The following is a 13,073-nucleotide window of genomic DNA, read 5'->3' on the forward strand; positions in this document are numbered from 1 at the left end:
GTAACTCAGTGTTCTATTACTTTAATTAAACTATAGTGTTCTATTACTGTAACTCAGTGTTCTATTACTGTAACTCAACTATAGTGTTCTATTACTGTAACTCAGTGATCTATTACTGTAACTCAACTATAGTGTCCTATTACTGTAACTCAGTGATCTATTACTGTAACTCAACTATAGTGTTCTATTACTGTAACTAATCTATAGTGTTCTATTAGTGTAACTCAGTGATCTATTACTGTAACTCAACTATAGTGTTCTATTACTGTAATTCAACTATAGTGTTCTATTACTGTAACTCAGTGTTCTATTACTGTAACTCAACTATAGTGTTCTATTACTGTAACTCAACTATAGTGTTCTATTACTGTAACTCAGTGTTCTATTACTGTAACTCAACTATAGTGTTCTATTACTGTAGCTCAGTGTTCTATTACTGTAACTCAGTGTTCCATTACTGTAACTCAATTATAGTGTTCTATTACTTTAATTAAACTATAGTGTTCTATTACTGTAACTCAGTGTTCTATTACTGTAACTCAACTATAGTGTTCTATTACTGTAACTCAGTGTTCTATTACTGTAACTCAACTATAGTGTTCTATTACTGTAACTCAGTGATCTATTACTGTAACTCAACTATAGTGTTCTATTACTGTAACTCAGTGATCTATTACTGTAACTCAACTATAGTGTTCTATTACTGTAACTCAGTGTTCTATTACTGTAACTCAACTATAGTGTTTTATTACTGTAACTCAACTATAGTGTTCTATTACTGTAACTCAACTATAGTGGTCTATTACTGTAACTCAGTGTTCTATTAATGTAACTCAACTATAGTGTTCTATTACTGTAACTCAACTATAGTGTTCTATTACTGTTACTCAGTTTTCTATTAATGTAACTCAGTGTTTTATTACTGTAACTCATCTATAGTGTTCAATTACTGTACCTCAGTGTTCCATTACTGTAACTCAACTGTAGTGTTATATTACTGTAACTCAACTATAGTGTTCTATTACTGTAACTCAGTGATCTATTACTGTAACTCAACTATAGTGTTCTATTACTGTAACTCAACTATAGTGTTCTATTACTGTAACTCAGTGTTCTATTACTGTAACTCGACTATAGTATTCTATTACGGTAACTCAACTATAGTGTTCTATTACTGTAACTCAACTATAGTGTTCTATTACTGTAACTCAGTGTTCTATTACTGTAACTCAACTATAGTGTTCTATTACTGTAACTCATCTGTAGTGTTCTATTACTGTAACTCAGTGTTCTATTACTGTAACGCAACTATAGTGTTCTATTACTGTAGCTCAGTGTTCTATTACTGTAACTCAGTGTTCCATTACTGTAACTCAATTATAGTGTTCTATTACTGTAACTCACTATAGTGTTCTATTACTGTAACTTAACTATAGTGTTCTATTACTATAACTCAGTGTTCTATTAATGTAACTCAACTAAAGTGTTCTATTACTGTAACTCAGTGTTCTATTACTGTAACTCAACTATAGTGTTCTAGTAGGTCAGTGTTCTATTACTGTAACTCAGTGTTCTATTACTGTAACTCAACTATAGTGTTTTATTACTGTAACTCAGTGTTCAATTACTTTAATTAAACTATAGTGTTCTATTACTGTAACTCAGTGTTCTATTACTGTAACTCAATTATAGTGTTCTATTACTGTAACTCAGTGTTCTATTACTGTAACTCAACTATAGTGTTTTATTACTGTAACTCAGTGTTCTATTACTTTAATTAAACTATAGTGTTCTATTACTGTAACTCAGTGTTCTATTACTGTAACTCAACTATAGTGTTCTATTACTGTAACTCAGTGATCTATTACTGTAACTCAACTATAGTGTCCTATTATTGTAACTCATTGATCTATTACTGTAACTCAACTATAGTATTCTATTACTGTTACTAATCTATAGTGATCTATTACTGTAACTCAACTATAGTGTTCTATTACTGTAATTCAACTATAGTGTTCTATTACTGTAACTCAGTGTTCTATTACTGTAACTCAACTATAGTGTTCTATTACTGTAACTCAACTATAGTGTTCTATTACTGTAACTCAGTGTTCTATTACTGTAACTCAACTATAGTGTTCTATTACTGTAGCTCAGTGTTCTATTACTGTAACTCAGTGTTCCATTACTGTAACTCAATTATAGTGTTCTATTACTTTAATTAAACTATAGTGTTCTATTACTGTAACTCAGTGTTCTATTACTTTAACTCAACTATAGTGTTCTATTACTGTAACTCAGTGATCTATTACTGTAACTCAACTATAGTGTTCTATTACTGTAACTCAGTGATCTATTACTGTAACTCAACTATAGTGTTCTATTACTGTAACTCAGTGTTCTATTACTGTAACTCAACTATAGTGTTTTATTACTGTAACTCAACTATAGTGTTCTATTACTGTAACTCAACTATAGTGGTCTATTACTGTAACTCAGTGTTCTATTAATGTAACTCAACTATAGTGTTCTATTACTGTTACTCAGTTTTCTATTAATGTAACTCAGTGTTTTATTACTGTAACTCAACTATAGTGTTTTATTACTGTAACTCAACTATCGTGTTATATTACTGTAACTCAACTATAGTGGTCTATTACTGTAACTCAGTGTTCTATTAATGTAACTCAACTATAGTGTTCTATTACTGTAACTCAACTATAGTGTTCTATTACTGTTACTCAGTTTTCTATTAATGTAACTCAGTGTTTTATTACTGTAACTCATCTATAGTGTTCAATTACTGTACCTCAGTGTTCCATTACTGTAACTCAACTGTAGTGTTATATTACTGTAACTCAACTATAGTGTTCTATTACTGTAACTCAGTGATCTATTACTGTAACTCAACTATAGTGTTCTATTACTGTAACTCAACTATAGTGTTCTATTACTGTAACTCAGTGTTCTATTACTGAAACTCGACTATAGTATTCTATTACGGTAACTCAACTATAGTGTTCTATTACTGTAACTCATCTGTAGTGTTCTATTACTGTAGCTCAGTGTTCTATTACTGTAACTCAACTATAGTGTTCTATTACTGTAGCTCAGTGTTCTATTACTGTAACTCAGTGTTCCATTACTGTAACTCAATTATAGTGTTCTATTACTGTAACTCGACTATAGTGTTTTATTACTGTAACTCAGTGTTCTATTACTGTAAGTCAACTATAGTGTTCTATTACTGTAACTCAACTATAGTGTTTTATTACTGTCACTCAACTATAGTGTTCTATTACTGTAACTCAGTGATCTATTACTGTAACTCAACTATAGGGTTCTATTACTGTAACTCAACTATAGTGTTCTATTACTGTAACTCATCTATAGTGTTTTATCACTGTAAATCAACTATAGTGTTTTATCACTGTAACTCAACTATAGTGTTCTATTACTGTAACTCAACTATAGTGTTATATTACTGTAACTCAACTATAGTGTTCAATTACTGTAACTCAACTATAGTGTTCAATTACTGTAACTTAACTATAGTGTTATTTTACTGTAACTCAGTGTTCTATTATTGTATCTCAACTATAGTGTTCTATTACTATAACTCAGTGATCTATTACTGTAACTCAACTATAGTGTTCTATTACTGTTACTCAGTGTTCTATTACTGTAACTCAACTATAGTGTTCTATTACTGTTACTCAGTGTTCTATTACTGTAACTCAAATATAGTGTTCTATTACTGTAACTCAGTGTTCCTTTACTGTAACTCAACTATAGTGTTCTATTACTGTAACTCAACTATAGTGTTATTTTACTGTAACTCTGTGTTCTATTACTGTTACTCAGTGTTCTATTACTGTAACTCAACTATAGTGTTCTATTACTGTAACTCAGTGTTCTATTACTTTAATTAAACTATAGTGTTCTATTACTGTAACTCAGTGTTCTATTACTGTAACTCAACTATAGTGTTCTATTACTGTAACTCAGTGATCTATTACTGTAACTCAACTATAGTGTCCTATTATTGTAACTCAGTGATCTATTACTGTAACTCAACTATAGTATTCTATTACTGTTACTAATCTATAGTGATCTATTACTGTAACTCAACTATAGTGTTCTATTACTGTAATTCAACTATAGTGTTCTATTACTGTAACTCAGTGTTCTATTACTGTAACTCAACTATAGTGTTCTATTACTGTAACTCAACTATAGTGTTCTATTACTGTAACTCAGTGTTCTATTACTGTAACTCAACTATAGTGTTCTATTACTGTAGCTCAGTGTTCTATTACTGTAACTCAGTGTTCCATTACTGTAACTCAATTATAGTGTTCTATTACTTTAATTAAACTATAGTGTTCTATTACTGTAACTCAGTGTTCTATTACTGTAACTCAACTATAGTGTTCTATTACTGTAACTCAGTGATCTATTACTGTAACTCAACTATAGTGTTCTATTACTGTAACTCAGTGATCTATTACTGTAACTCAACTATAGTGTTCTATTACTGTAACTCAGTGTTCTATTACTGTAACTCAACTATAGTGTTTTATTACTGTAACTCAACTATAGTGTTCTATTACTGTAACTCAACTATAGTGGTCTATTACTGTAACTCAGTGTTCTATTAATGTAACTCAACTATAGTGTTCTATTACTGTTACTCAGTTTTCTATTAATGTAACTCAGTGTTTTATTACTGTAACTCAACTATAGTGTTTTATTACGTAACTCAACTATCGTGTTATATTACTGTAACTCAACTATAGTGGTCTATTACTGTAACTCAGTGTTCTATTAATGTAACTCAACTATAGTGTTCTATTACTGTAACTCAACTATAGTGTTCTATTACTGTTACTCAGTTTTCTATTAATGTAACTCAGTGTTTTATTACTGTAACTCATCTATAGTGTTCTATTACTGTACCTCAGTGTTCCATTACTGTAACTCAACTGTAGTGTTATATTACTGTAACTCAACTATAGTGTTCTATTACTGTAACTCAGTGATCTATTACTGTAACTCAACTATAGTGTTCTATTACTGTAACTCAACTATAGTGTTCTATTACTGTAACTCAGTGTTCTATTACTGAAACTCGACTATAGTATTCTATTACGGTAACTCAACTATAGTGTTCTATTACTGTAACTCAACTATAGTGTTCTATTACTGTAACTCAGTGTTCTATTACTGTAACTCAACTATAGTGTTCTATTACTGTAACTCATCTGTAGTGTTCTATTACTGTAACTCAGTGTTCTATTACTGTAACTCAACTATAGTGTTCTATTACTGTAGCTCAGTGTTCTATTACTGTAACTCAGTGTTCCATTACTGTAACTCAATTATAGTGTTCTATTACTGTAACTCACTATAGTGTTTTATTACTGTAACTCAGTGTTCTATTACTGTAAGTCAACTATAGTGTTCTATTACTGTAACTCAACTATAGTGTTTTATTACTGTCACTCAACTATAGTGTTCTATTACTGTAACTCAGTGATCTATTACTGTAACTCAACTATAGGGTTCTATTAATGTAACTCATCTATAGTGTTCTATTACTGTAACTCAGTGTTCTATTACTGTAACTCAACTATAGTGTTCTATTACTGTAACTCAACTATAGTGTTTTATTACTGTCACTCAACTATAGTGTTCTATTACTGTAACTCAACTATAGTGTTCTATTACTGTAACTCATCTATAGTGTTTTATCACTGTAAATCAACTATAGTGTTTTATCACTGTAACTCAACTATAGTGTTCTATTACTGTAACTCAACTATAGTGTTATATTACTGTAACTCAACTATAGTGTTCAATTACTGTAACTCAACTATAGTGTTCAATTACTGTAACTCAACTATAGTGTTATTTTACTGTAACTCAGTGTTCTATTATTGTATCTCAACTATAGTGTTCTATTACTATAACTCAGTGATCTATTACTGTAACTCAACTATAGTGTTCTTTTACTGTTACTCAGTGTTCTATTACTGTAACTCAACTATAGTGTTCTATTACTGTTACTCAGTGTTCTATTACTGTAACTCAAATATAGTGTTCTATTACTGTAACTCAGTGTTCCTTTACTGTAACTCAACTATAGTGTTCTATTACTGTAACTCAACTATAGTGTTATTTTACTGTAACTCTGTGTTCTATTACTGTTACTCAGTGTTCTATTACTGTAACTCAACTATAGTGTTCTATTACTGTAACTCAGTGTTCTATTACTTTAATTAAACTATAGTGTTCTATTACTGTAACTCAGTGTTCTATTACTGTAACTCAACTATAGTGTTCTATTACTGTAACTCAGTGATCTATTACTGTAACTCAACTATAGTGTCCTATTATTGTAACTCAGTGATCTATTACTGTAACTCAACTATAGTATTCTATTACTGTTACTAATCTATAGTGATCTATTACTGTAACTCAACTATAGTGTTCTATTACTGTAATTCAACTATAGTGTTCTATTACTGTAACTCAGTGTTCTATTACTGTAACTCAACTATAGTGTTCTATTACTGTAACTCAACTATAGTGTTCTATTACTGTAACTCAGTGTTCTATTACTGTAACTCAACTATAGTGTTCTATTACTGTAGCTCAGTGTTCTATTACTGTAACTCAGTGTTCCATTACTGTAACTCAATTATAGTGTTCTATTACTTTAATTAAACTATAGTGTTCTATTACTGTAACTCAGTGTTCTATTACTGTAACTAAACTATAGTGTTCTATTACTGTAACTAAGTGTTCTATTACTGTAACTCAACTATAGTGTTCTATTACTGTAACTCAGTGATCTATTACTGTAACTCAACTATAGTGTTCTATTACTGTAACTCAGTGTTCTATTACTGTAACTCAACTATAGTGTTTTATTACTGTAACTCAACTATAGTGTTCTATTACTGTAACTCAACTATAGTGGTCTATTACTGTAACTCAGTGTTCTATTAATGTAACTCAACTATAGTGTTCTATTACTGTAACTCAACTATAGTGTTCTATTACTGTTACTCAGTTTTCTATTAATGTAACTCAGTGTTTTATTACTGTAACTCAACTATAGTGTTTTATTACTGTAACTCAACTATCGTGTTATATTACTGTAACTCAACTATAGTGGTCTATTACTGTAACTCAGTGTTCTATTAATGTAACTCAACTATAGTGTTCTATTACTGTAACTCAACTATAGTGTTCTATTACTGTTACTCAGTTTTCTATTAATGTAACTCAGTGTTTTATTACTGTAACTCATCTATAGTGTTCAATTACTGTACCTCAGTGTTCCATTACTGTAACTCAACTGTAGTGTTATATTACTGTAACTCAACTATAGTGTTCTATTACTGTAACTCAGTGATCTATTACTGTAACTCAACTATAGTGTTCTATTACTGTAACTCAACTATAGTGTTCTATTACTGTAACTCAGTGTTCTATTACTGAAACTCGACTATAGTATTCTATTACGGTAACTCAACTATAGTGTTCTATTACTGTAACTCATCTGTAGTGTTCTATTACTGTAACTCAGTGTTCTATTACTGTAACTCAACTATAGTGTTCTATTACTGTAGCTCAGTGTTCTATTACTGTAACTCAGTGTTCCATTACTGTAACTCAATTATAGTGTTCTATTACTGTAACTCGACTATAGTGTTTTATTACTGTAACTCAGTGTTCTATTACTGTAAGTCAACTATAGTGTTCTATTACTGTAACTCAACTATAGTGTTTTATTACTGTCACTCAACTATAGTGTTCTATTACTGTAACTCAGTGATCTATTACTGTAACTCAACTATAGGGTTCTATTAATGTAACTCATCTATAGTGTTCTATTTCTGTAACTCAGTGTTCTATTACTGTAACTCAACTATAGTGTTCTATTACTGTAACTCAACTATAGTGTTTTATTACTGTCACTCAACTATAGTGTTCTATTACTGTAACTCAACTATAGTGTTCTATTACTGTAACTCATCTATAGTGTTTTATCACTGTAAATCAACTATAGTGTTTTATCACTGTAACTCAACTATAGTGTTCTATTACTGTAACTCAACTATAGTGTTATATTACTGTAACTCAACTATAGTGTTCAATTACTGTAACTCAACTATAGTGTTCAATTACTGTAACTTAACTATAGTGTTATTTTACTGTAACTCAGTGTTCTATTATTGTATCTCAACTATAGTGTTCTATTACTATAACTCAGTGATCTATTACTGTAACTCAACTATAGTGTTCTATTACTGTTACTCAGTGTTCTATTACTGTAACTCAACTATAGTGTTCTATTACTGTTACTCAGTGTTCTATTACTGTAACTCAAATATAGTGTTCTATTACTGTAACTCAGTGTTCCTTTACTGTAACTCAACTATAGTGTTCTATTACTGTAACTCAACTATAGTGTTATTTTACTGTAACTCTGTGTTCTATTACTGTTACTCAGTGTTCTATTACTGTAACTCAACTATAGTGTTCTATTACTGTAACTCAGTGTTCTATTACTTTAATTAAACTATAGTGTTCTATTACTGTAACTCAGTGTTCTATTACTGTAACTCAACTATAGTGTTCTATTACTGTAACTCAGTGATCTATTACTGTAACTCAACTATAGTGTCCTATTATTGTAACTCAGTGATCTATTACTGTAACTCAACTATAGTATTCTATTACTGTTACTAATCTATAGTGATCTATTACTGTAACTCAACTATAGTGTTCTATTACTGTAATTCAACTATAGTGTTCTATTACTGTAACTCAGTGTTCTATTACTGTAACTCAACTATAGTGTTCTATTACTGTAACTCAACTATAGTGTTCTATTACTGTAACTCAGTGTTCTATTACTGTAACTCAACTATAGTGTTCTATTACTGTAGCTCAGTGTTCTATTACTGTAACTCAGTGTTCCATTACTGTAACTCAATTATAGTGTTCTATTACTTTAATTAAACTATAGTGTTCTATTACTGTAACTCAGTGTTCTATTACTGTAACTCAACTATAGTGTTCTATTACTGTAACTCAGTGATCTATTACTGTAACTCAACTATAGTGTTCTATTACTGTAACTCAGTGATCTATTACTGTAACTCAACTATAGTGTTCTATTACTGTAACTCAGTGTTCTATTACTGTAACTCAACTATAGTGTTTTATTACTGTAACTCAACTATAGTGTTCTATTACTGTAACTCAACTATAGTGGTCTATTACTGTAACTCAGTGTTCTATTAATGTAACTCAACTATAGTGTTCTATTACTGTAACTCAACTATAGTGTTCTATTACTGTTACTCAGTTTTCTATTAATGTAACTCAGTGTTTTATTACTGTAACTCAACTATAGTGTTTTATTACGGTAACTCAACTATCGTGTTCTATTACTGTAACTCAGTGTTCTATTACTGAAACTCGACTATAGTATTCTATTACGGTAACTCAACTATAGTGTTCTATTACTGTAACTCAACTATAGTGTTCTATTACTGTAACTCAGTGTTCTATTACTGTAACTCAACTATAGTGTTCTATTACTGTAACTCATCTGTAGTGTTCTATTACTGTAACTCAGTGTTCTATTACTGTAACTCAACTATAGTGTTCTATCACTGTAGCTCAGTGTTCTATTACTGTAACTCAGTGTTCCATTACTGTAACTCAATTATAGTGTTCTATTACTGTAACTCGACTATAGTGTTTTATTACTGTAACTCAGTGTTCTATTACTGTAAGTCAACTATAGTGTTCTATTACTGTAACTCAACTATAGTGTTTTATTACTGTCACTCAACTATAGTGTTCTATTACTGTAACTCAGTGATCTATTACTGTAACTCAACTATAGGGTTCTATTACTGTAACTCATCTATAGTGTTCTATTACTGTAACTCAACTATAGTGTTTTATTACTGTCACTCAACTATAGTGTTCTATTACTGTAACTCAACTATAGTGTTCTATTACTGTAACTCATCTATAGTGTTTTATCACTGTAAATCAACTATAGTGTTTTATCACTGTAACTCAACTATAGTGTTATATTACTGTAACTCAACTATAGTGTTCAATTACTGTAACTCAACTATAGTGTTCAATTACTGTAACTCAACTATAGTGTTATTTTACTGTAACTCAGTGTTCTATTATTGTATCTCAACTATAGTGTTCTATTACTATAACTCAGTGATCTATTACTGTAACTCAACTATAGTGTTCTATTACTGTTACTCAGTGTTCTATTACTGTAACTCAACTATAGTGTTCTATTACTGTTACTCAGTGTTCTATTACTGTAACTCAAATATAGTGTTCTATTACTGTAACTCAGTGTTCCTTTACTGTAACTCAACTATAGTGTTCTATTACTGTAACTCAACTATAGTGTTATTTTACTGTAACTCTGTGTTCTATTACTGTTACTCAGTGTTCTATTACTGTAACTCAACTATAGTGTTCTATTACTGTAACTCAGTGTTCTATTACTTTAATTAAACTATAGTGTTCTATTACTGTAACTCAGTGTTCTATTACTGTAACTCAACTATAGTGTTCTATTACTGTAACTCAGTGATCTATTACTGTAACTCAACTATAGTGTCCTATTATTGTAACTCAGTGATCTATTACTGTAACTCAACTATAGTATTCTATTACTGTTACTAATCTATAGTGATCTATTACTGTAACTCAACTATAGTGTTCTATTACTGTAATTCAACTATAGTGTTCTATTACTGTAACTCAGTGTTCTATTACTGTAACTCAACTATAGTGTTCTATTACTGTAACTCAACTATAGTGTTCTATTACTGTAACTCAGTGTTCTATTACTGTAACTCAACTATAGTGTTCTATTACTGTAGCTCAGTGTTCTATTACTGTAACTCAGTGTTCCATTACTGTAACTCAATTATAGTGTTCTATTACTTTAATTAAACTATAGTGTTCTATTACTGTAACTCAGTGTTCTATTACTGTAACTCAACTATAGTGTTCTATTACTGTAACTAAGTGTTCTATTACTGTAACTCAACTATAGTGTTCTATTACTGTAACTCAGTGATCTATTACTGTAACTCAACTATAGTGTTCTATTACTGTAACTCAGTGTTCTATTACTGTAACTCAACTATAGTGTTTTATTACTGTAACTCAACTATAGTGTTCTATTACTGTAACTCAACTATAGTGGTCTATTACTGTAACTCAGTGTTCTATTAATGTAACTCAACTATAGTGTTCTATTACTGTAACTCAACTATAGTGTTCTATTACTGTTACTCAGTTTTCTATTAATGTAACTCAGTGTTTTATTACTGTAACTCAACTATAGTGTTTTATTACGGTAACTCAACTATCGTGTTATATTACTGTAACTCAACTATAGTGGTCTATTACTGTAACTCAGTGTTCTATTAATGTAACTCAACTATAGTGTTCTATTACTGTAACTCAACTATAGTGTTCTATTACTGTTACTCAGTTTTCTATTAATGTAACTCAGTGTTTTATTACTGTAACTCATCTATAGTGTTCAATTACTGTACCTCAGTGTTCCATTACTGTAACTCAACTGTAGTGTTATATTACTGTAACTCAACTATAGTGTTCTATTACTGTAACTCAGTGATCTATTACTGTAACTCAACTATAGTGTTCTATTACTGTAACTCAACTATAGTGTTCTATTACTGTAACTCAGTGTTCTATTACTGAAACTCGACTATAGTATTCTATTACGGTAACTCAACTATAGTGTTCTATTACTGTAACTCAACTATAGTGTTCTATTACTGTAACTCAGTGTTCTATTACTGTAACTCAACTATAGTGTTCTATTACTGTAACTCTACTGTAGTGTTCTATTACTGTAACTCAGTGTTCTATTACTGTAACTCAACTATAGTGTTCTATTACTGTAGCTCAGTGTTCTATTACTGTAACTCAGTGTTCCATTACTGTAACTCAATTATAGTGTTCTATTACTGTAACTCGACTATAGTGTTTTATTACTGTAACTCAGTGTTCTATTACTGTAACTCAACTATAGTGTTCTATTACTGTAACTCAGTGTTCTATTACTGTAACTCAACTATAGTGTTCTATTACTGTAACTCTACTGTAGTGTTCTATTACTGTAACTCAGTGTTCTATTACTGTAACTCAACTATAGTGTTCTATTACTGTAGCTCAGTGTTCTATTACTGTAACTCAGTGTTCCATTACTGTAACTCAATTATAGTGTTCTATTACTGTAACTCGACTATAGTGTTTTATTACTGTAACTCAGTGTTCTATTACTGTAAGTCAACTATAGTGTTCTATTACTGTAACTCAACTATAGTGTTTTATTACTGTCACTCAACTATAGTGTTCTATTACTGTAACTCAGTGATCTATTACTGTAACTCAACTATAGGGTTCTATTAATGTAACTCATCTATAGTGTTCTATTACTGTAACTCAGTGTTCTATTACTGTAACTCAACTATAGTGTTCTATTACTGTAACTCAACTATAGTGTTTTATTACTGTCACTCAACTATAGTGTTCTATTACTGTAACTCAACTATAGTGTTCTATTACTGTAACTCATCTATAGTGTTTTATCACTGTAAATCAACTATAGTGTTTTATCACTGTAACTCAACTATAGTGTTCTATTACTGTAACTCAACTATAGTGTTATATTACTGTAACTCAACTATAGTGTTCAATTACTGTAACTCAACTATAGTGTTCAATTACTGTAACTCAACTATAGTGTTATTTTACTGTAACTCAGTGTTCTATTATTGTATCTCAACTATAGTGTTCTATTACTATAACTCAGTGATCTATTACTGTAACTCAACTATAGTGTTCTATTACTGTTACTCAGTGTTCTATTACTGTAACTCAACTATAGTGTTCTATTACTGTTACTCAGTGTTCTATTACTGTAACTCAAATATAGTGTTCAATTACTGTACCTCAGTGTTCCATTA

At 30.1% G+C, this 13,073-nt stretch overlaps 2 protein-coding genes across 2 annotated transcripts in view; one reads left to right on the forward strand and one right to left on the reverse strand.

Moving 5' to 3' along the window:
- Nucleotides 1-13,073, forward strand: part of LOC124014474 (tripartite motif-containing protein 14-like) — a 435,501-nt gene that overhangs the window by 318,905 nt on the left and 103,523 nt on the right. The window lies entirely within an intron of this gene.
- sorcs2 (sortilin-related VPS10 domain containing receptor 2) overlaps nt 1-13,073 on the reverse strand; it is a 606,252-nt gene that overhangs the window by 45,039 nt on the left and 548,140 nt on the right. The gene's annotated exons all lie outside the window — the stretch shown is intronic.

Source organism: Oncorhynchus gorbuscha, linkage group LG25 (genome assembly GCF_021184085.1).
Source record: "Oncorhynchus gorbuscha isolate QuinsamMale2020 ecotype Even-year linkage group LG25, OgorEven_v1.0, whole genome shotgun sequence".
Lineage (NCBI taxonomy): Eukaryota > Metazoa > Chordata > Actinopteri > Salmoniformes > Salmonidae > Oncorhynchus > Oncorhynchus gorbuscha.